Source organism: Podarcis tiliguerta (assembly GCF_965153285.1).
Source record: "Podarcis tiliguerta genome assembly, chromosome: 12".
In the NCBI taxonomy this organism is placed as follows: domain Eukaryota; kingdom Metazoa; phylum Chordata; class Lepidosauria; order Squamata; family Lacertidae; genus Podarcis; species Podarcis tiliguerta.
Window position 1 is genome coordinate 48529802 of NC_139545.1, and position 25460 is coordinate 48555261.

The 25460-nt window shown below is 41.2% G+C and overlaps 1 protein-coding gene across 2 annotated transcripts in view; it reads right to left on the reverse strand.

Moving 5' to 3' along the window:
* DPP6 (dipeptidyl peptidase like 6) overlaps positions 1-25460 on the reverse strand; it is a 486229-nt gene that overhangs the window by 406071 nt on the left and 54698 nt on the right. The gene's annotated exons all lie outside the window — the stretch shown is intronic.

Consider the following 25460-nt stretch of genomic DNA (forward strand, 5'->3'; position numbering starts at 1 on the left):
AACGCCGTTTAACTTCCCGCCGGAGCGATACCTATTTATCTACTTGCACTTTGACGTGCTTTCGAACTGCTAGGTTGGCAGGAGCAGGGACCGAGCAACGGGAGCTCACCCCATTGCGGGGATTTGAACCGCCGACCTTCTGATTGGCAAGTCCTAGGCTCTGTGGTTTAACCCACAGCGCCACCCACATCCCGGGTGTTTAGAGTAGGGATGGGCAAATCAGTTAATCTTGGGTTCTTATTTTTCAGTTTTCTGTATATCCACGTCACGTCAGTTTGCAATGGTCCTCCTCGGCTATTCCAAACATCTCTGTCCAAGCCTTCTTCCACCGTGAGCCGATGCTAAGAGAAAAGCTGTGGCTGGACCAGAGCCACAAATGCTCAGGATTCTACCATCACCTGTGCAGGTGTGCCCTCCCCGTCTTACTATCTACCACAGTTATAAAACCCATATAATGTGTGGGCAGGCAGTGTCCTGGGGATGCAATCCCTTCCTGACTCAACCAGATCCTCTGCCGTTCTGTCGCTCAGTACTTAGCAGAATCCCTCAGATCAGGAAGACACCGTGAAAAGCCATTTCTATTTTAATTCTGAACACAGGCACACAATCACACTGTGCCAAAAGGAAGAGACCACAGCTGGTACGGAAATTAAATTTACTTGCATGCTTCCAATAATGTATTAGACACAGTGCAAATGATAGAGGGATAACAATAAAGAAAACACATTGGAAATTTAGGCCTAGCAGGGGACTTAAGAAGTTTAGGGCATTCTACTGAATAATTTCTGTGACTCTTCCTAAAAAAAACACACCCCAAAATGCGTTTATTTCTGCTCTTTGTGCAAGCATATGGAAAACAATGATAAACCGGTTCTCTAATGGTCACATTTTATGTCCTCGTTTAAAAAATGGGGACAAACTGTTAGGAAAGGAACTCTAACCCCAATGGTTAGATTTTTCTTTCTCTTCACAGTTGCACTTTTTCAAATATCAAGACATTTTCAGATGTTTCACTTTTAAAGATAATTCTAAAACTTTGTTTATTTACATGTGTATTTTATGCTGCCTGCCATAAAATCCCAAGATGGTATACAGCAGGGGTAGGCAACCTAAGGCCCGTGGGCCGGATGCAGCCCAATCACCTTCTAAATCCGGCCCACGGACAGTCCGGGAATCAGCATGTTTTTACATGAGTAGAATGTGTCCTTTTATTTAAAATGAATCTATGAGTTATTTGTGGGGCCTGCCTGGTGTTTTTACATGAGCAGAATGTGTGCTTTTCTTTAAAATGCATCTCTGGGTTATTTGTGGGGCATAGGAACTCATTAATTCCACACACACACCCCAAAAAAATAGTCCAGCCCGTCACATGGTCTGAGGGACAGTGGACCAGCCCATGGCTGAAAAAGGTTGCTGACCTTTTGAATGCTGCAATAGCATTCAAAACACAACAATAAACTCCACACACAGAACCAGCAGTGTGCAGCAAGGTGGGGTTTTGCCAGGCATCTGATCTTTGTCCAGATGAGTCACTGAAGAAAACCTGGATGGAAAATGGTGCAGCAGCAGTGAAGCTGGCACAGAGCACAGTGAGGTTGGCACAGAAAGTTCAAGTAAGAGGCAGAGCCCCACCACACCAGCCACTGAAGTACAAAACAGCAAAATGTCCCACCTGATAAAAAAATTAAACCAAATGGTACTAAAAGCCAGAAGAGGTCTGGAGCAAAGGATCTGTTTGCAGGAGTTGCCTAAACCAACAGTTCCTGCCACAACTAAAAAGGGAGATGATTTCACAGAGAGGAAGCCACTGCAAAAAAAAAAAAAGCTCTTCTCCTTGTCTCCACAAAATAGACTTCAGCAGGCTGTGCCACACCTGGGCAGCCCTCATTAGCTGATATCAGTGGCTCAGCAGCTCAGTATGGGGGAAGATGCTCCCTCAGGTAGCTGGGTCCGATGTTGTTTAGGACTTTATAAGTCAATAGAAGAACCTTAAATATGTCCTGGTAGCATAATGGCAGCCAGTGAAGTTCTTTCATGAATGGCATTATGTGGGGGCATGTGAGGATGCTCTGGTCCGCATCTGCAATAACTGCAGCTCCTGGAAGCTGCTACTGCATGTACACAATGGAGGGCTCTCTCCACCCAGTGAGGAACTTTGGAACAGGAAGATCCATCACAGGGAGAGAGGGCTCTCTCCATGCGCGACTGTATGACTTTCCAAAGATATTCTAAACGAATGTATATAAGCTGGGTGTTTATATACTGTCACTGTAATACCACATTCTCCCATATGCAATCGCTGTGCACGCAAATGAAGTCTGTATCTTACTTGTGGGATTCATGTCACCTTCCAGGTCAAAGCTCTCAAGAAGTAGTTTATAAAAACTGGCTAAAACAGGGGTTGAAAAACAACAACAATCCAATTCGAAACTAAAACAGCAAACTAAAAATGTGTCAGTGAATATCTCAATAAAATAAGGCAGAAGAGGTTTTAAGGTCCATTAAAAATTGATATAAATGGGGTCATGTGGGTGTACCTCTTTCACAATAGAGTTCAAAAACATGAGGGGGCTAACACTGAAAAAGTCCTGCTTCTAGTGTTCTATATTTGTCTGACAGTAGGACAGCATGCAGTCTGTAAAGCATGCAACCCAAGAAGATGAGGTTAATATCTTGGTTCAGTCATGTACTCACTAAATAGCCTTAAGCAAGTCACTGTTGCTTCGCTGCTCCACTAGCAAAACATGGATAATACAGACCTGTTGCACAATTGTAAGAATTACTGAGATAATATACATGAAGTGATTGAAACACACTCCTACGTCATTACTCAAACTGCCTATACAAAAATCCAACCATGGGTAGCAAATGCATCATTAGCACAATATGAAAACATGTAAAATGCATTGCTGTGTGCTAATAATTAAAAATGAGGGAGAAAGCAATGTATACAAGCACAAGACACTCAATTTGAAATGAAGACTTTGAACAACCTGATTATTACAGGTTGCCAGTTACCCTGTGGTCATTTACTGCTTTATAGGAAAAAAGATACATACACTCTGCTTTTCCAGCATGTGTTCTATCTTGCAATATAGGTGGTTATAAACAAACACTACAATAATAAAACTAACTTCAAAAATTAAAAAGCCAATAACTAACTACAAAATGTATCACCTTGTTGTGAAAATTGCTCTAGGGAGAAATCTCAAAAGCCCAATGAAATAAGGAAGGTTTCACAGCCCTTTTACGATGAAAACGGAGAAGAACATTTCCAGAGGCACATAATTCCACATTTGGTGTGTTCATCCATATACTGAAGAATGCTTTCACCAGACCCCCTCCTCCTACCAAATATAAATGTCATTTTAATACCCCTGTTTGTCACCATACTTCATCTGTCTAATAACAATTAATGAGGCTTGCAAAACAGCAATTCCTGAGTGTTGGCTAAGTCAATGTTCAGTCTGAAAATCAATCTTTAGACCGGCCAGGGTGGACAGACTTCAGGCTTGTGAGATCTACTTTGTTCTTTTGCTAGACTGTCCCCCCAGTCCACCAACCAGAGTCAAGCACTCGCAGTCCTACAACCAGATTCACACAGTCATAATTAGAGAACTGTGTGTTTTTCAGCACATCTTGAGCCTAGACATTTGTTTTCAGTACCAGAAATGAAATGGAGTTAAAGTCAGTCAGTCTCTGTCTGTCTGTATGTCTGTCTGTCTCTCTGTGTGTGGTTAGCTTTCTTCATTTCAACAGCCCAAATTTTGCAGATAAATAGGAATTTTGTTGCTGCTATGGTTTGAAGTCAGAAATGCTTGTCCATCTGTGGCAATTCAACCCAGTCTACCTTCTGCACACACTTGTTCTAGTTCATAAAGAGAAGATGCTAAAGTACCCAGGACACACCTTTGTTCCCAGCGATTCCTGACCCCAATTTACACAGCCCTATTCTGCCATCATGTGGCAAATCACCTAGAGGTCACATTCAGGAAGAAAGGCTTCAGTAGGCTGGTTACTATGAACAGTGACCTTTTATACAGTCTGAAAACTCTATAAACAGCAGAGATCAGCATCATGATACACTGCAGAGGTTTATTCCGTCCATTTCCTAATGTTGCATAATGTTAGATATTGGTTATTATAGGAGCTAGAAAATGAGACAAGGATAATATATTCCAATTTCTGTGCTCCTACGATAACTGCAAATCAAATCAGCAATATCCCAACCACAGTGAGATAACTGACTCAGCTTTTTCTCCTCTTCTCCCCATAAATTTCCTCCAACTTTAATAGCCAGGCTGAAACGCAAATATGCTTTATGTATTTTCTACTGAATATTGGGTCTTTGTGGAAGAAAATAATTGAGATACTAAAAATCTACAAACCAATTGTTTAGACTTTGCTCTTCAGGGTATCTCCATAAAAATGTTTGTAAAACCAATTGAAATGCATTGCTCGGAGCTATAATAAATGTTCAGGAACAGCATATTAGAAAGTTCCAATTTATATGGGAGAAAAATACGGCTGTGAAGTATTTATGCATGCAGGATACAATATTAAACTGTGGAGCGAAGCTGCTTGCACTTATAGCCACTGAGAGCCTCAGTTACAAATGACAGGATAATTATTTTAAACAGCACTCCACAAGAATCCAGTAACAAAAAGGGTAAAGTAATTCATGTTTTGAGGTAAGTGCTAAGCAATGCACCTGTACATCAAATGAAATACAGTACAATTTCAGAGTTACAAATACTTTGGGGATGAAGGGCCATTGGCGGGAGACAGTCAGTATATTTGCACCTCTCTCTCCTGAGGAACTTCAGCTTCCTCAGAAGTGATCTGCCACATTATTGAGAAGCCAAACTCTTTCCCCAGGTATCTGATGTTCTTGTCTGTACCTGTTATGAATTCCAGTCACCAGTAGTCCATCCTCTATAAAGTGTGTTGACAATTTCTATCAGGAAATTAACACCAAACCCAGACCCCCCCCCCCCCAAAAAAAAATTGTTCAGAAAGAGTTTTTTACCTCCCCAAGCAATTCAGCTGTAAAGTGGAATTTAAAATCTCTCAGCTGCCTTAAATCCAAACTAAACCCTTAACACCTACAAAAACCCAACAACCAATTATCTGAATCAGAACCTTGGAGTTTCAATCAGCAGAACCAAAAGCACCAAAAAGTCCCAACCAGCATGTGAGGATGATTACAAAGATCTGCTCAATTTCTCCAAAGCTTCTGGCATTCCTCTAGGGTTATATTTCCAGAGTGTCCACAGGAAATCAGTGTGTGTGTGTGTGTGTGTGTGTGTAAAATTTCAGAGCAAAGCAACTATTATTTTCTATTCAAGGTATTTTCTATTCAAGATTTGCTGTTTTACATTTTACTTTATGGTTCAGACCTCCGGAAAGGCAACAACAACAAAAAAGTCTCTCTCTCTCTCTCTTGGGCTCTCAACTATTTATACATCAAAAGAATGAACACGGCATCTTTTATAGGTTTACCATCAACATTCCAAAATTCAACGTTCTTGCCATATGGAAATCAGAGCAGAAACAAAGAACTATGAAATAATGGAGCAGAACTAAAGGAATCTACTCATCCCTGGGTTGATGTACTTCTCTGCCGCATGTATTCCATGCTTGTGGAAAGAGATAGGCTGTATATATGAATGTAGCAAACACACGTTTGACATCTATGCAATGGCCTCACATTTCTCGCTTTGCCCTGAGGCCAGATAGCTCAGTCAGGAGAGCATGAGACTCTTAATCCCAGGGCCATGGGTGAAAGATTCCTGCACTGCAGGGGGTTGGACTAGATGACCCTTGTGGCCCCTTTCATCTATACAATTTTATGATTCTATGATATGCTGAGTGTTTGATGAAAAGGACTCGCCCTCAATCAAGTTGGCTATATGGTGTTAACTAAGGGTTTTATCTCCTTTACCTCCTATAGAAAAGAAGTTAGTTATGTTAGTGTATGTAGTTAGTGTATGTATCTTGAAGGCCTTGAAATTTGTAATTCCTCTTCTACTGACTTTACAAAAAACTACAGTGGTGCCTCGCAAGACGAAATTAATTCGTTCAACGAGTCTCTTTGTCTAGCGGTTTTTTCGTCTTGCGAAGCAACCCTATTAGCGGCTTAGCGGATTAGCGCTATTAGCGGTTTAGCGGCTATTAGCGGCTATTAAAGGCTTAAGGGATTAGCGGATTAGCTGGTAAAAGGCTATTAGCAGCTTAGTGCCTTAGAAAAAGGGGGTGTGGAGCGGAAAAAAATGGCAAGAATCGCAAGACATTTTCATCTTGCGAAGCAAGCCCATAGAGAAATTCGTCCTGCGAAGCACATTGAAAAACGGAAAACCCTTTCGTCTAGCGGGTTTTCCGTCTTGCGAGGCATTCGTCTTGCAGGGCACCACTGTACTATTATCCATGATAATCCAAGGCATTAAATGGAGGAAAACCTACAACCTTCATTGATGGTTTCTTATACAAGTTGCTACGGTGTTTTGTTTTGTTTTGTTTTGTTTTGTAACATGCTTCTAGCCTTCCTTTAGTTCATTCATGCCCCAAGCAGCAGCTGGAAATGAAAATATAGCTCATACTTACTTTTTCCCTTTTTTAGCATCCGTTGGAAGTGAACTAGCTAAAACGTATCCCTGTTACTACAATAACAGTTTGAATTCAAGGTCAGGAAATCAATTCCTTGCATGTGGAAGTTGTAAATACTGAAATGAAAATTCAAAGCACCTTCTTTTTGGGTGGAGGGCACCAGTTTGGGGGAAGGCTGCCCTACATGACAGAATGACTCTCCCCACTTGCAAAAACTAAGGTATCTGAATGAGATGTTTGATGTGACAAAGTGTCATGATTTCCCCTAGGGTGGCAAGAGGACACTTTTGAATCATTACTTCCATGGAAAATCATCACTGCTGGTTGCAGTGAAATACATTAATAGCCTTTTTTTGCTGCCTGGGGATAATAGCACTATTAATGCATGTCAGCCCCCCAGCCTCCTCCATGATGAAGGCTTCCTTTATTGATAGCCATTTGTATGTAAGCAATTTTTTTAATAATAAAAAACACTACTGGAAAGGCTGCCTATTGCATGGTAGCAGCAGATTAAAGATGGCCTTAATGAATAAGTAATAAACAACTTTAATTAAAAAAAATGGGGGGTCACTTCAAAATCCTCCCACAGCCTGCGATAAAGCAGTGATCAGTAAGTAATCTGCTTTCTGCAATAGCAGCTCTAATACACTAAGGACTCAGTTCAGCAGTAATACTGTATCATCTCTACTCTGATGTATAATTTCAATGGTGGGGGTGGAACTGAGATATTGTATTAGTGAGAACGAGTGCTCACGATCCCTTTTTTAAATTACATGTCCTGAGCCTACCTGGATGGTTGGGGGGGGGGGGTGATATAGACTAGCAAACTATAGTCCTAATTCTGGAAAGTGTCTTAAACCAATAATTCTAGTTATAGGTAGGTAGCTGTGTTGGTCTGCCGTAGTCGAAACAAAATAAAAAATATTCCTTCCAGTAGCACCTTAGAGACCAACTAAGTTTGTTATTGGTATGAGCTTTCGTGTGCATTTCAGATACACATTTAAACCAATAATTTTCACTGAATTTCATGGCTTATGCCAATTTTCAAAAACCTATGAACTTTTAATGTTAAGGAACTACATCTCCCATCATCCTTGGCAACTGGGTACGCTAGCTAGACTGAGCTGAAGTGCTATAGTTTCCCTGGCTCTGGTTGAAGGTAAGTTAAGGTCTCTGGTCTAAACAGTCCATTCAGCATTCCATTTCTTTTTTCCTCTCTTGGACAGTGACACTGCAGAAGGGTTGCTCACCGAGTTCCAAGGGGGTGGCAGTTGCGGCCTGGCCCAGCTTTTCTCCTTGGGGGATGGAGGAAACCATTTCTCCTTGCAGTTGGCCATTGGAATCGCCTTGGCCAGCCACAGGGGCTTGCCTTTAAACTGGCCAATTAAGGCTGTTGAAGTAGTCCTGGCAAGAGCGGTGGACCAGAGTGCAAAAGTATTCACTTGGCCCCACCCTCCTGCCCACCCTATAATCCGTTCTCTTTGTTCCGTGGCTCTTAGACTTTGATGTAGTTCAAAATGTTCACAGTATTTTAGGCCAGGAAAGAATTTGCCTCCAAACAAATTGGACCCGTTTTGAGGGTTTTGCCTTCCTCATAACAATCATCACAACCTTCGATGGATAAGGCGTTGTGTGGAATCCTTAGTCTAGTTTCGTGTGTGGTGGGTGACTTGGTGCATCACTCCAACCCCATGCAGGCACAATATCACAGTAAAGGCGTCTGGATAGAAGTTCTGTCCTGAAGTCAAGTGGAGGGCAGATGGACCATAGAACTTCCATTCGTAGCCTGGAGGGGTCCAGCTTCATTGACCTGCATCTTGAGATGGTCCTTAACCCAACCACAACCCTGATAAAAAATTACTGCTTTTAGGACAAGGGCTAATTCAGGATATACACCCAATGCCTGAGACAAAGCCTACTTCCATCTCTTATCAATAAAGTTGTGGCCAATTTTTAATCCCATGAAGTTTCTGTTTCAATCTGTTTTCCTATCAATACACTAATCATCTGTCCGGGGTGTGTGTGTGCACTCTGTGCCTGGGTTCTCCATGAGATTTGGTACTTATATGTAGGACACAGTTCTGTGCTTCAAGTCTGAATACCACACACATTTAAAAAGGGGGGGGCAGGTTCAGCACACAATTTAATACAACATGTGCTTGGAACACTGATGGAATGAAAATTTCTGATGCACATTCAAGGGACCACTTTAAGCACAAAGCCCAGATTGATATTCCGTGCCACACACACACACCAGTTTTCAAAGAGGGGAGTTGTAAAACATATTATGATATATTATGTTGAGTTATGTTTTTATTGTGACATTTTCCTATTGGATCAGATTGTTATTAGCTGTATTATTCTTGCCTGTTTATTTTGTTGCTTCTTCAGGTTGTAAACTGCCTTGTGTATAGTAATATAGAAAGGTGGTATACAAATTGAAAGTGAAATGAAATATCTGAGGTGGCTGGCTGTAGACTAATTATTTATTTTGTATATAATGTGGGCAGTGACCAGGGAGCTTTTACAGAGTAAGTTTAGAACAAAGCAGAACTCTGCCCTGATATTTTTTTTATGTGAATGTTGACAGCAGAGAGGGATAAGGGAGCAAATAAATGAAACTGCCAGGGGATGAATATACACACATTTCTTACATTTATATACTGACTTTCTTCTGTCATGGAACTCAAGGCTGCATAAGTAGGGCTTCTAGGAAGTATTCCATCTAGGTAATAAATAATAATAATAATAATAATAATAATAATAATAATAGTCTGGGTTGCCAGACATGGCTCTCCAGCACTGAAGTGTTGGTGTAGTCCTCTGTAAAGGGAGCAAAACTATTTTTCTCTTTTGGTGAACCCGGTATACATAGACAGACAATCTCAAAAGGACTATTGTGGTTTGTTGCTTTGCTTCAGCCCATTGTGGTCCACGACCTCCATTCAGCTGGTCTGTGGAAAGGCTGTTGAGCAATCAATAGTTATTGTACCTTGATTTCCTCCCTCCCCTCCTGACAGCAGATATTGAGGCCATTCTGGCCAGGACCTGAATAGCCAAGCAAGTTAACAAGGCTCTGGTGGCAGTGATTTTGACAATGATGCTGGCATGGAAGGGGAAACATGTTATGAAAGTGTGAGTTATATGCTTCACTCTGTAGAACAAAAAAAAAAAAGTTTATTGAGGAGCCCATCAAGACACCCACCAATTTCCAGGTGGCCTGCAATGGTGGGAAATTTGAGAAGTGCTGCAATACAGCATCCACTACACCACATTGTCCCTTAGTTTATTGATGTTCGCATTCTTTATTTGTTGACAAAACTTTTGCCCTGCATAACCCGCAACTGTTTTTGTTGTACTTCCATACAGTCCCACCACAATCAAAGTCACTCTCTCTCTCTCCAACTGCTTTGTTAATTCATAGCTAAAATGGGATAATTAAAAGGAACAGGAATTTGTGAAGAGTAATCATTTGCATTTATACAGCATCTTTCATCCAAAAAATAATAATTCCATGTATTCTCCAAAGTACCAATTCATTAAATTTCTCACACAACAAATGGATAAACAAAGAACATTTTAAAAAGTTAATTCCCATAATGAGAATTTTTGGTATTGTTTTTGTCTTATGTATGTATGTGGCTGACGTGGTTCATCTCAGAAACAAACAGAAGCTGGATGCTTACCAACTGCCTTGCACACTGAAGCTCCCTGCTTCAGTTTGATTGGCTTGCTTAGGGTGGTGCTTCAGGGAGGCAGCAGCAGGTGACCACACAAATTCATGGGGAAATCTGATGAGTGGCAAATAAAAATTTGGGTAGGGAACAGTGCCCATGAACATATTGCTCCTCCAGGCTTCCTTTTGCAACATGCTTTCCAGGTCCAAGCAGTTTCGTCTTTGTCCCACTGCTTCCCCCAGGAAAACCCACTGTTTACCATTGAATTGGAACAAATGGTACAGTGGTACCTTGGGTTACAGATGCTTCAGGTTACAGACGCTTCAGGTTACAGACGCTTCAGGTTACAGACTCGGCTAACCCAGAAATATTACCTCGGGTTAAGAACTTTGCTTCAGGATGAGAACAGAAATCGCGCGGCGACAGCGCTGCAGGCCCCATTAGCTAAAGTGGTACCTCAGGTTAAGAACAATTTCAGGTTAAGAATGGACCTCCAGAACGAATTAAGTTATTAACCCAAGGTACCACTGTAATCCACAGAAACCCCAGCTGCTGTTTGTTTCAATTCAGTGGTATAACCGGTGGGTTTTATTAGGGAAAGCGACAGGATGAAAAATACCTACACAGACAGACGTGGAAAGTGCAGGCCTTTGCCTGGAAAGCGTGGCACGAAAGAAAGTCTGGGTGAGCCCTTAATCTGTATTGCTTCTAAATCCATACATGTAATAGTACTGTATTCCATATTAATGGGATAAAGCCAATGCTCTGCAACGCAGCAAGTTTTCCAAACAGCAGCAAAATTTGTTCAGAAAAAGCTAAGATAAGAACCGTTGCAAATGCCAAATCTGCCCAGGACAAAATACAAATTACAAGTCAATACGGAGCATGCGCTGAAACATTTGTGTTTCCAGATAGTTAATGATTTTAGCCCTTGGGTCTAATGCAAGCAGACGCTTCCCTGCATAGGTCAGAGTTCAGGAAACCTATTAAATCAATAGCAAAACTCTTCCGAGAGAAGGCTAAAGCAACTGCCACTGCAGGCTCTAGCAAAACTTTTCCAACTACACGTTCAGCTGCTTGAACAGATCAGCCCAACGTTGTTTACACAGAGACCATCAAATGGGTTTGAAATCAGACTGAACATCCTTTGCACAAATATTTGCTTGACAAGTGCCTTGTTTATTTCAAGCAAATTCCAACTCAGTTTTCTGCCCTTGCCTGATAAGATTTTCCTGCTGAGATGCTCTGCCTCTGTCTTCAATATCAGCATCTAGTACAAATACATTTAACACACCATGTAGTTATTAATCCAAAGCATCATTAACCAATACAGTATTAACCTATAGTTTGAACTAATCTTGATCAACTATTCAAAGTTAACCTAATGGGTAGGGGAATTGACTATTCAATCACTTCACCTTTACCATTGCCAGCTAACCTCGCTCTAACCTAGTAGTCTTCAAACTTTTCAGGCCTAAGACCAACCTTCAGCCAAAGCAACCATTTGGTGACCTGGTTCAAAACCATTTTATTTATTTTTAGAACATTTATTCGCTGCCCAGTCAACAAAGTCTGGTTCACACAGAGTTAAAGACAACACACAATCAAAACTTGTTCAATGAATTACTTCAATTTAATGATGAAAAACCAGCATAAGAAGCAAAACAGCATTTAAAATCCAGCAGAAATAATCTGTTGCAAGACCATATAGCATAGCTTTAAAAGGCCTGGGAACCCCAGGCTGTTATGACCCACCTTAGGCTGGGTTGCAGTGCAATAGGTGCCAGCCCACCAGTTGGACAATGCTTTAACCAAGAGATGTACCCTCTAGATGTTGTTGGACTACAACTCCCATCATCCCTGAGCATGTACTATACTGGCTGAGGATGATGGAAGCTGTAGTCCAACAGAATCTGAAGACCCATGGATTCCCACCCCTGCTCTAACTACCCCCTTAATCCTCGCAGATCTTCCACTTCCGACTCATTCAGCCTCTTTGCCCAGTATCTTTTGCAGACTGTAAATTCCCTAGGCAGGATCTGTGTTGCTTCTTGCGCTCCCCTCAGTGCCTGCTGGCACTGAATGCCTGTTAAATAACTGTAGCAGTCAGTTTGTGAATTAAGACAATTTCCTACAAGCCAATTCACACACGCGTTTCTGTGCATTACTGGATGCACAAAACGCCTCCATTTCATAGTATTGTGTCAGAGGCCAAAGGTGCATTGGAGACATTCAGTCTGCAGAAGCTGTTTTATACAGACAATTTCATGTCTCAGTCAATTAAAAGGAAAACTGATTTGAAATAAACACATAGGAATTCCAGGCAGAATTTCATGACTGGACACAATAGTGGAGAAGGAGAATAGTCTGATGAAGGTTGTCAATGAAAGCACTACCACAAAAAAATCCAATAAGAAAAATGGGAGGCGTTTTTAAGAAAACTGAATGTCGCTGCACAAAAAGCTTTGTAATGAGCTGTTTGGGTTGGGGGTTTTTTAAAAAGACATGTACAACAAATGTAAGGAAGGGACAGGCAGCCAATGACAAATACAGACAAAGAGCCTTGGTTTGTAGGGACAAGGTCAGGAGAACTAAAGCTCAGGATGCCAAAGGATACCAAGAATGACAATAAGGGATTTTCCAGGTGTGCTGAAAGCAGGAGGAAGACTAAGGATAATGGTAGACCTGCTGCTCAGTAAGGATGGTGAAATGTTAATGGAACTGCTCAACTCCTGCTTTGCTTCCTCTTCTCCCAAAGAAGGAAACTTCAACCTCTCATAAGCAGCATGGCTGCCAAGAGGTCAGGACTGCAGTTAAAAAGTTGGTCAGGAAATGCCTAGCTGAGTGAGCTCAGGGCCAGACGAACTGCACCTTAGGGATACGAAGGAACACTGTCTGCCTGTACAAATCCAGGAAAATGGAATAGACGCCGAAGAACTAGAGACATATCCTGCTCACCGCTCTCCCCCCCCCCCCCGCCCCCGAGACGGAGGCAAGGAGTAAACTACAGCAGGTTACATAAGATTGATGTGTATAATAATGAGTTATCAAGATAATTAGTACAAACCACTGTGGATTTTCAAGGATAACTACTGCCAGATTGATCTCCTCTCTCAGTTTAGTGGACTGTGGGAATGCTATGGACATAGTTTAAGATTGCTTTCAGCAAAGCATTTGGCAAAACCCCCCACAATATTTTGGTTAGCAAACTGGTTAAATGCAAGGTAGATGATGGCAGTGCCAGCTGGGTTCGCAGGTGGCTGGAAAATAGTACTCAGCATCTTCCATTAATCAAACTGGACAGAGGTTTTGAGCAGGGTTCACAATCATTTTTATCAATGACTCATGGAGTAGAGGGAATCCTTATTAAATCTGCAGATGACACAAATTGGGAGGGATAGCCAACACCTCGGAGGACTGGAAGAAAATCCAAATAACCTTGATAGAACAGAAAACAGGGATGAAACTAACAGAGTTACATTCAGCAGACACAGTTACAAAGTTCTGCATTTATTGTTATGAAACTTGTTAATCATTTGTTATGCAAAGGTCTCCAAACATGTTACAATACATTTAAAAAAAACGTAAAACACAAATACATTTTACTGTTAACAGAATCCATACATTTAGGCAAAGTATGCACAGCTACACACTGAGGATACGAGGCTGGGCAGGGGTATACATGAAAAGGATCTCAGGGCTGTGGTCTAACACATGTTAAACATGAGTCTTAAGACCCTTCCATGATTTCTAGGCCCAGGTCTGAGAGGTTTTAGTTCTGTCCTGCAGTTTTCCCAGGTAAACTCCACTGTTTCGTACTGAATCGGAACAAAATGTCAATGGACTTTTCTGTGGATTGACTTCCGGTCCAATTCTGCAGTAAACAGTGGGTTTTCCTCCAGAAAGCGGCAGGTCAAAACGAAAACCTTTCAGACCCATAACTAGGAATTGTGGGACAAATGGCAGTGCAGGTGAGCCCTCAGTTGTGATGTGGCCTAGAAGAAAAGCAGCAAGCTGGAGAGCTAGTCAGAACAGTGCTTGAGGGCAGTGTTTGGTTTTTTTTTTGAATCCAAGGCTGTTGCTATAGGAAGAAGCAAGACCATTTTGGAATGTTGATGCTCTGAACCCTTCCATCGCAGGTTCAGGTTGTGTATGTGTGTAAATAAACCATAGATCGCAAAGGCACCACAGTCTCCTCTGTGCCTCATTTAGAAAAGGAATCATGGACCCTGGGTAAATGCCTGGGACCCCTGTAATCTTGCACCATTTGGGGAATGGGGTGGAGTGCAAAAACCAAGCCAAAATATGCAACATCCTCCCAAATTTAGTGTGTGATGTTCACGATTCACTCTGGTTGTTGACACCATTAACACCATTCTCTTTTCATACAAATGCTTACAATATTTAAAACGAGTAACCCAAGAACTGTTTTTAGGGTCCTCTTCTGATTCAGGTTCAACAGAGGGTTCTAAACAATAGTTCAGCTTTTGGGGGGGGGGGAGAATTAAAGCTTTGGGTTTTGGTTCAGATTTCGGTTCCTATTTAAATAGGAATTGATGAATGTCCAGAGCATCATTTATATAAATCATTTATATAAATGTCATCAGCATGAATCACTTTTGCTTCCAGATAAGTGTCTTACAATGTCCACTGAAACTAATTTGATATACTTCACACCATCTCTGCTTCCCGCCTACAAGGACATGCTGGCTCAGTCTAATTACTCTCCCTGAAAAGTGTTTAACCAGGCTGTCTCATTAATATTAGTACAGTCTCCTTAACATTAGTACTATTAAATTCTTTTTTAAAAGAGAGAGAGAGAAAGGCCACAGTGTATTAGAACTATGGTGAATAAGATCCCTGCAAAGTGGGGCTTATAGACAAAAAATGAAGCAAGATACTAAAGTTTAGTGAAAATCATGATAACAGTGGGGGAAGGTAAACAAGTAATAGCAGAGGGAAGTTGCATTTATCCAAGGCAGATGGGGCAAAAACCAACGCTTTGAAGAGGATAAATGCAAACTTAAACAATCCATCAGAATATTTAACACCACAAATTTAGCAGTGGATGCTATTTAGAAAGCTCTAAATACAGAAGGGCAGATTAGCATTATTGTGTCTATAGTGCATTTTCTTCTTAAGTTACAGTTTCAGCTAACTAGAAATTCATGCAGTCTGATCCTATGAGCGACTGCCCAGCAATGCTCTCACAGTTAAGGTGCAAGATGTCCTGAATTCTTCTGAGGATGCAGAGGCGGCCATCAGTGATTCCCTCCTGTAATACAGCAACTGGGTTGTACAAGGACAACTACGTGGCACCAGCAAGGGTTAGTCAGTCCACAATTCACCTCTACATAGTTCCATCCTTATTTCGGACATCATGATATATCAATATATTGCAACGTTTAGTGGGTGATATGTTGCAATGCTGAAAACCAGATATCGTCCAGCCCTAGTGCGTGCACATGGCTGAAAGAAGAAACAAGGGCTCATCCACACTTTCATTTGTCATGTGATCTCTTCTGCTTGTCATGTGATTTCCTGCCACAGGCCCAATAGGTGTTTTGTATTGTATTGTATTGTATTGTATTGTATTGTATTGTATTGTTTTGCTTGCCCCTCTGCTTTCCCAAGGAAAACCCACTGTTTACTGCTGAATTGGAATGAACATCAATCTGCCAAAAAAAAGCCCCAATCAATGCTTGTTCCAATACAACAGTAACCGTTGGTTATTCCTGGGGGAAGTGGGACTACAGAAGAAAATCATGGGACAAATGGCAGTGTGGATGGCATATCCTGGCCACTTGGAAGGGACTCTTACTCACTAAAATGTGGGTGGCTGTTTATAGTCTTGCACTGAATTTTTTTTCCTAGTATATTTTGCAAACTTTCCAACATCTAGTCTTTGGTGTTTTCATTTTATTTTATTTTTTCCGAATTGTGAAGAATTATTTTTGCCAAACTTCCTGCAAAATGTTATTTTAACAGCATGAGTATATACAGTTCATTAAAAGAAACAGTTCTTCCATCCAAATACTTATTCTACCTACCAAATCCTCACAAAAATAATTTCCAGCCCCCAGAGCATATTATAAGAAGGCATTAGCAAAAGCATTTTTCACGCTCTCGTAATTAGGTTTTCATTGCTGGAGGAGGAGGAGGGGAAAGCAGTACAAACCCACTCACGGGATGTTGTGGTTGTTTTATCTCTTATAGGAAAGCCTAGTCAACAAGCATGTAGTAAAGAAATAATGATGAAGTGCCATTTCAAAAAAATCCCCTTCCATTTTCATGTGGGCATCAACCCTTCACCCAATTTCACCTAGATTTGAAGGGTGTTCCACATATTGTTCTTAGGTGCAGACCAAGAATGAAATCTTAAGGGATGACCACCGGGAGGAGCATAAAGAGGAGAAACTCCCTGGTGCATCTCCAGCAGCACAACCAGACGCCTTCATTTGCCCCAGCTGCAACAACAACAACAAAATGTCTCTCCCATATCAGTCTCTACAGCCACAGCAGGTGCTGCAACCAACCAACAGTTTGACTTCACCCCCAAAAGTCACACTCCTCCATTGTCTTCTGAAACACAAGGATGACAATACTCCAAAAAATATAAATCATGAATACAGAAAACCGGCATTGTGAGAGGGGCAATAGCCAAGCATACTCTATAGCAAAACTGGGTTTGATGATGTGTTCTTTGTAAACAACCCAAGGGGGATGTTCTGCATATTCTGGGGGCTACATACAGGTGGTGGGCGGGGCCAAAGGCAAAAATGGATGTGTCTCTTACCTTTGCACAGATATTTCTACACACACACATACACACACACATACACATCTCCACATCCAAGTTAGCAAGAGGAATTATCAATCAATCAATCAATCATTTTATTTGTATGCCACCTTTCCGAAGTTAAAACCATGCTCAAGGCGGCTTACAACATATAAAAAATTACATCATTACAAACATAACAAATGTAAACAACAACACTCAAGTAGGGTTCAGAGCAAGACCAGTGTGGGAAGGAGAGTTTGGCTTAAGGACCATTCCATGAGTTAGATAAAGATCCCTGGATGGCCACATTCAGTCCCTGAGCCTTACGTTCCTCACCACAGTGCAATGCAACGGCCCTTCATTTTCCTCACCGATGCATTACCCAACTGAATATTGGAATCATGTCAAGGGGGGGGGTGTCCTCATTTCCACAGCCTGTGCAAACATTATGTACAACTCAAAATGCCACAAATACCACAGTGGACAGGCCTCTTGTGCAGTTTTCGGATGTTATCGCCCACGTGTTCTTTTGCATAGCTGAAACAATTAGCGTAATTGCAAGGAACTGTTCTCATACGAGCTATTTGGGTGGAAAGAAAGCGGCCAATATGCTAAGCTCAAACCTACCTAATGTAACTCTACGGAACAGCCAAGCACGATGCAGAGTGCAAAAGGAGCAAAGGGGAAGCAATAAGAGATGTTACAAAAAGCCAGTGTACAACTAGCAAATGTACAACCAGCAGAGTCACAGTGTACAAGTATTTCCAAGAAGTCTTAACTAGTGAGATATGTTGGGGGGGGGTGTCATATGAGAAATGCACCTCTCAGTCATCAAATAATCCCAAAAATATTTTGCAATGATTGTATTCAGTTTATATCCAACATACGATGATTGTATCTAATGTTTTCTAATGGTGTAAGAAATGCATACTGTCATGTCTGACTCAGTGCTATTTTTCTAGAAAAAGAGGTGCCGGAACTCACCACAAACACCTCTCTTGTTCTCTTATAATGGCAATGGCACCCACAATGAGAGGTGCTGGAAGTGAGATCCTGTGAGTTCCGGTTGAAACAAAGCCCTGGCTTACTATATGACTTGTCTTAATTCTGGAATTTGTGGAGTCCTATTAAAGGCAACAGGGCACAGCTAATCGATTTTTTGGTGTTCTGTTGTAAGATTCCGTGTGATTAGGAAATAGAATGGGATGGGGTAATGTTTCTTCATGCACAATGAAAGAAAAACCAGCCCCATATTTTCCCCGCTATTCAATCATCATTAGCCATTAAAGCCACAAGATAATGAATTCAAACATTTTATACAATCTTTGGAGAATAATGGAACTTAAAAAAATAGGCCATTATAAAGATTATTTATATGTTCTCACAGGTCATAAACACAGAATCAACTACATTATTCAGTGTGTAATCTAGCTGGAATGTGAGCCCAGTATCAGCAATACAATCACGATCTGAAGCAATCATTATGTAGTCACATAGGCTTTGCCATTAATCCCCGAGTCGCCTACAAAAAATGTTGCCTGCACCCAGAGGGCAACTCTGGTGCTGTTTTCTTGATACTGGAATCAAAACAGACAAACAACAACACATACATACATACATACATACATACCATCATACATACATACAAAGACTTGCAAGGAAAAGAATGGAAATAATGACTTAACAAAATTCAGGATTTGGCAAAAAATAACATCTTATCTGAGAATGAGAATTATAAGTGAATATATAAATCAGTTCTGGGTATCCTGGTTGCCCTTTATACAATAATGCTAAGAAAACAATTACCTCCCACAAAAGAAAATTCAAGTAGGTTTTGAATTCAAGTAGACTGGAATCTAGTGGAAATTAGCATGGAGCTATTAATCCAAGATAACCAATTATACAGCTAGAATTGCTATGCTACCATCACTAAGATATGGCTTGAATTGATCAGTTTGCATTACTTTTATCATAATGCAATGTTTATTTAAGTGCTGGCATCCTAAGCATCATATAAAAAATAAAATGATAGGACCCCGTGAAAAGGACGAGGTAATATTTACATTAGATGAGGCAAGGTAGGAAGGAGGGGGAAAGGCTCCCAAATGAAGCTAAAAGAAGACTAATGACCCATCATATCCGTGCACAGCTCCCTTAAATTCTACAGGATTTCTGCCCATTTAATATTTATTTAGCAACCACAATAGGAGATGCAACCGTAAGTTGGACAGAAGCCCTAGAAAATGAGAACTCACAAGACTAGAATGCTGTCCCTATTTGCCCTTTACAGTTAACCAAAATAGTAAGATTCAGGAACCAAAGAACCAGTACAGTTTCGTGTGTTACCAGAAGTAGGAGTGATGGAAAGCTGCACCAAATTTTTTACTTGAAAGCAACTGGGAATGAATGCACTCTCTGTAATAACTGCCATTCTACCAGCTCACAGTTTGGAGAGATGCCTTTAACTGAAAGAGAGACAAGACATTAGGCTAAATTCTGACCTCAATTAAGTCTGTTTCACTTCAGTAAAAGTATTCCCTCTTTGCGTGCCAAATTCATAACTCATTACAAGTAGATACAACTGCATAAATTCCAGTGCAATTGTGCCTTTTTGGAAGTGTGGCTCATTGATTTGCAAAAATGTCAGAAAAGATAGTATTTGGTCATGTAGGGTTTATTGCCATCGTAATACTTATCTCACCGTGCAAATCGTAACTGGCTCCTCTTTGTGTGCATGATGTGCAAGAGAATATGTATGCAAGTGGAGATGTCCATTGTCAACATGAAGGCCTTCCAGTTACCAAACACAAAAAACTGCCTACTAAAGGTGGCCTGAGAGGTAGTTAAGCCCCTAGTGAAAGCAGCTAGTAAGGGCACCAAGTGAGTAAAGCAAATATTGAATGAAATGGGTTTACTCCTGATGGAAGCAATTATTATACCCTACAACCCAACAGCATTCCTGAATTAAATTCTGAACAAATCAGATTTAAGTGAAAGGAAGATGATCACATTGACAAAAAAGAGTATCTCAAATGCAACAGCTGAACAGGGAGCATTTAAGTTATACCAAAAGGACCGTCTGAAGCGGAGGAACAATGGCAATAGTTTTAAATGATATTGAAAGAATATGAAAATGAAGTAAGTGAGCAATTGTTCACGAGTTCTCCCGAGAATAGTAGTTATATGTTACAGCGATATTCAGCAAGAAATCAACTCAGGGAAGTTAGGAAACTGAACATTAACTCTCATGGAAATCATCCTTACCTTAGGCAAGAGGTAGGCACAAGATGCTCTGCAGATGTTGCTGCACTATGGCTCCCAGTCATCATCTTGGGCCATGCTGGCTGGGGAGGATGAGAGCTGAAGCCCAGCAACATCTGGTGGCATCATGTTGGGTACCTCTGGCAGTAGTGAAGCTTCAATGGAGACGACGGCATGGAAAACACCCCAGCCCAAAACTATAAGCCAGGGGTGGGGAGCCTCTGGCCCACCATATGTCACTTGACTACAACTCCCATCGTCCCTCACCATTCACAATGCTGCCTGGGGCTGATGGGAGTTGGAGCCCAACGACATCAGGAGGGACATAGGTTCTGTGCCCCATTATACACAGGAAAAAAACCAAAATCCTCACACCCCGATAATTTCCCACAACATGAAGAAGTACAAGCTCCTCTTGTTCTTGATCACTCTGATTTAAACAAAGAAAACATCAGTAATACTCTATATAAATGTATTCAGTGGCCATCTATTATTATTATTTTTACAAGTATTTGCTTCCTCATTGCTAACAATTCCATGGATTAGCATAACTATAGAGATAGGGAAGATAACTATGAGCATAACTATAGAGATAGAGATAACTATGAGCATAACTATAGAGATAGGGAAGGAACCACCCCCTAATCTAGGAACTGAGGTTAGATGAAGGTAAGTACACAAGAGGAGCTGGCTGGATCAGACCAATGGCTCATCTAGTCCAGCATCCTGTTCTCGCAACAGCCAACCAAACGCCTGTAGGCAACACATAAGGAGGCGCCAAGCACAAGAGCACTCTCCACACCTACCTCTATGGTGTTTGGCAACTAGTATTCAGAAGCATTACTGCCTCTGAACATGGGGAAAGAGCATAGCCACTGTGGCTAGTGGCAGCTTTCTATCTGCCTCCCTGCATTTCTCAAAATCCACAGTTGCCAGACCCACTAAGAGTAAAGATGAAAACCGGCAAGAGTATTGTTAGCCCAGAAATGGAAGCAAGAATAAATTCTGATGAAAGAAGACTGGCAGATGAAAATAATGGACAATGCAGAATTGGACAAAATGACAGGAAGGATTTGAAACCTGCGGGAACAAAGATTTACAGAAGATTGGAAGAAGTATACCAACTATTTGAAGAGCAATTGTAATCAACAAATTACGCTAGTAGGATTACAAGAAGTTTTGTAGGGAGAAATATATGAAGTGCTACAAAGTAGATAAAGAATAGAGATATTGGTTATGAGTTTTAAATGTAACAGGGAAAATAAGAAATGTATACTAAGAGATTAGATTGGAAAATTTTTAGACTGGACTGATGGAAGTCCAAATATTGAATAAGATGTAAAAAAAGTATGTTTAATTACTGTTGAAAATAGTATGCCCAAAAAAAGTAATAAAAATTTATATAAAAAAGAAAACAGTGACACTGGCCACTGTTGCCTAGCACAACCAATTAAAGGAAACACATATGCTTACTCGAGAGCAATCAAACGCTTCTTAAATTTCACTACCCAAATCACTTCAGCATGTCTGGGATCTCTTGCTGTGGGTGGAGTGAAGGTTCTGCATTTTTCCTTCTTTTAGGGTGAGTTTGTAATGCACATAATTCTCCCACCCAACAGTTGGGCTACGTACTCAAAACACATTTGCGTGTCATTGCACACATGAGGACAGTTGGGTGTATGTCCTTCATGGGACGTTTTTAAAACAGAAGTTGAATGGCCATCTGGTCAGTGATTCTTTAGCTGTGATTCCTGCATTGAAGGGGGTTGGACTAGATGGCCCTTGGGGTCCCTTCCAACCATACCATTCTATGGTTTTATTATTTCCAAGTTACCCGTCTGTCTGTCTGTCTGTCTGTCTGTCTACACCAGTGGGCGGTGAATGGGCACAGACATCATACATATGGTTACATTTTCAAATTGAATAGAAAGTGTTTTGGCAGAAGGGGGAACATATCAAAACACAGCATTTCTCAAGGAACTGCAGGATATGTGTGGATTGTGTACATGGTTTCACAAACCAGTCGTGGGAGTGCACTGAATGCAGAATAAACAGGAGTATGTACACAGCCTTAGTCCCAAGTAGCACCAATGGCAGTTCAATCCTATGAACACACACAGAGAGAAGTAAGAGTCCATGTCTACTCAGGAGTAAGCTAGATTGAGTTCAATTAGATTTAGTCCCAGGCATGTGGTGTATCAGGTTGCAACCTGAGCTATGCAATAGAATAGTCTCTACCACAACACAGCAATTATGGAGCTATTTATGTTCTCCATTTGAAGCATATGCAAATTTATTTTTAAAAAATAAGTGATTATATGGAAGCAAACCTATGCCACTTACCAAAGCATTCAACTGAAATAATGAACTGACATACTCAGAGTGCCTGGGAGCTTTGCCTCCTTCATGATATTCCCTCTGCTAGTTTGATGAATGAGGAATGCAATAGAGTAAAAATAGAAGCTTTTCCAGGCTGCACAATATGTGTGTGAGGGGGGAGGGGGAACCAAAAATAAATGCAACTTTTATCCGTGTGTCACAAGGTCTAGTTTTTACAAAAGCTGGTTTAATTAAAAAACTTAAGACATCAAAAAGGTGTAGGGGCACTGAAATATAGTTACAGGGTTTTCATAACAAGACAACAGGCTGCGTTACAAAGTTTTCACAGGCTGTCTTTCACACATGAATGAAATAGTTCAATTTAACAAGAACCTTTCAATGAGAGAGAGAGAGAGATCAATAAATACTCAGCAAGTTGTCAGGAAACTTACAATCAAATTGCTCATAGGAATACCGCCCGAAAGCTGTTTGATTACTTTCCACAATCAAGCAGGTAGCAGTGTGTTTATGAACGAAAGACAGACACACACTTTAGAATTTGGAGGGACCCCACCCCCACCCCTGAGAAAAGCAGTTCATCACCTGCCACCAAACATTACACAGAGTAACTGGAGCATTGCCGATAGGCAAAATTACAGCAGAGATTTGGTCTATCAACTGTTTTCAAGATAAATGTACTATGACATATGTCTATAGGAAAAATCCTGAAAGGGCACAATAATTGTTGAGTGTGTTGTTGTTGTTGTTTTAAAAAAGGAAGAAGAAAGTTTTGTTAAGTGGGCAACGGGAATGAGAAAAGTTCAGAATGGAGTAAACAGAAACATAATGGCCCAGGGCATGTGTTGGATACCTTTGGCCTGCAGACCAAATGTGATGTCTCTCCCCAGGACTCACCTCTGGCCAGGTCTCCTTACTGGCTCTGTCTCAACCTCCTCAAGTGACTTTCCCTAACTGGAACGTGGCCTTGAACATCCACTGCTTCCCTGGATGCGGAGATTGCTTGTGTGTGCTTGGGGGGGGGGGGACATAGAAGTGTATAGCTTTGCCATGGCTGAAATGTAGGCTACTGTACAAAGTAAGAGACACATTTATTGCTCTGACCACTTTGAGGTCTAGTGCCACTGGCATGTGTCCCCTTGAAGGTTGCCCAGCATTCAATGTGGCCCTTAGGCTGGAAAGAAAGGCTCTCTCCTCCTAGTCTAGCCACTTTGGAAATGTCAACATTAACAAAGAATAGATTCCATGGCAAAATGCCCTTTTCAAAATTAAGCCAGCAGCACAGTACCTTGAAAACATCATTGAGCAGAGCTATTATGTCTTATGTTTTCCAACTGTCCATTAGTAGTGCTCAGATGCATTAGGACAGATGACACGTGTTGCTACAAACCAGATTACAGGTTGCAATGGCCAAACACCAACTCCCCTTACAACCAATACAATACTTACTAACGAAGACAAAGCGTAACAGACAAATCAGGGGTAATATATAAAGCTAAGTGTCAGTACTCCAGACCTGTGACTCAACAATTTTGGCTGAACAGATCTCCACTAAAGTCGAGACATCTGCACGCACTCAGAACAGCCCCACAAGACTTCAGAACAGACAACTGTGGAATTAATGGAGTCTGTGGATCGCAGCCAGTTTTAGCACTGATTTCAATGAAAGAAACTGATCCGGTAGTGCTTACCTCTTGCTCTACAGCTATGTTCCTAGTTCATTCACTATGTGACCTAGAATTAAGTGTGTTGATCTGTTCCACTTTAGCACCTAGCAGAACTTATGGCAACTAACAGGGAAAGAGGAAACCCCTGCCAGAAATAATACAGATCAGTTTCTTTAGCAGGAGCAGGGAAACCTATTCCTTCCCTTTAAAGAGATCATTAAAACATAATGAGCAATAGGTTTCTCTTTATTAATACTGCAACATTGTACATGCAAATCAGGCTAAGGCTGCAGCATAATTCAGCTGGAAAGCATGTCAAGCAGGCTAGCTGTTCTTTTAGTCACAGCCAAGTCAAAAGAAGCTATAGTGACCTTTAGAGAGGGAAAAGGTAGGTGGGAGAAATCCTAAGCTGAAGAACCTCTGTTTCAAGCATTTTGCGAAGGATTGACAATAGAGATGGCAACAGTCATGTTTAATGCAATGTTCCATTTTGAAAACTGATTCCATAACTTCCTGTTCAGTCCCCTTCGTTGGATTCACAGGTCACATAGTACTGCACCTTCCTGCTGAAAGAAAGGGGGGGTAGGCAGGGAGCACGATTGTGCTAGAAAGAGCATTTCCTTTCAACAACAAAAAGAAGAGGATCGTGAATCACCAACAGGGGCTTCAGTGAAAGGACGCAAAGTACTTGAATTGCTGCATTTAAGTACCTCAGAAGAGACAGAGGCCGACCTCCAAGCACGCACGCACACCTTTCACTTAAGCATTAGCCATTTCCTAAGTAATGAGCGTGCAAGATAGTTTACCGAAAAAAGCAGCTACTAACAGGTAATTTTAAAGTGTTTATATAAAAAGCATCAATAGTTATTTTTTTATTAAGTTAAAAGAAGAAACATATCACCTATGAGGACATCACGTGCCACCAAACAAGCCAGACAGCCACAAGGGCACACACTCTCACAAAAATCCCATCAGCATACCCACAGCCAGTACAGCCCATAAAGCACCCCCCCCCCCCGCAACGAACCACTAAACAAACCAAATCCTCCCTCGATCGAAGGAGGGCAAAACAAACGCGTTTCCATCAGCACCAAGATGGCATCCGGCGCTTCCCCAGGAGAACTCAGCAAA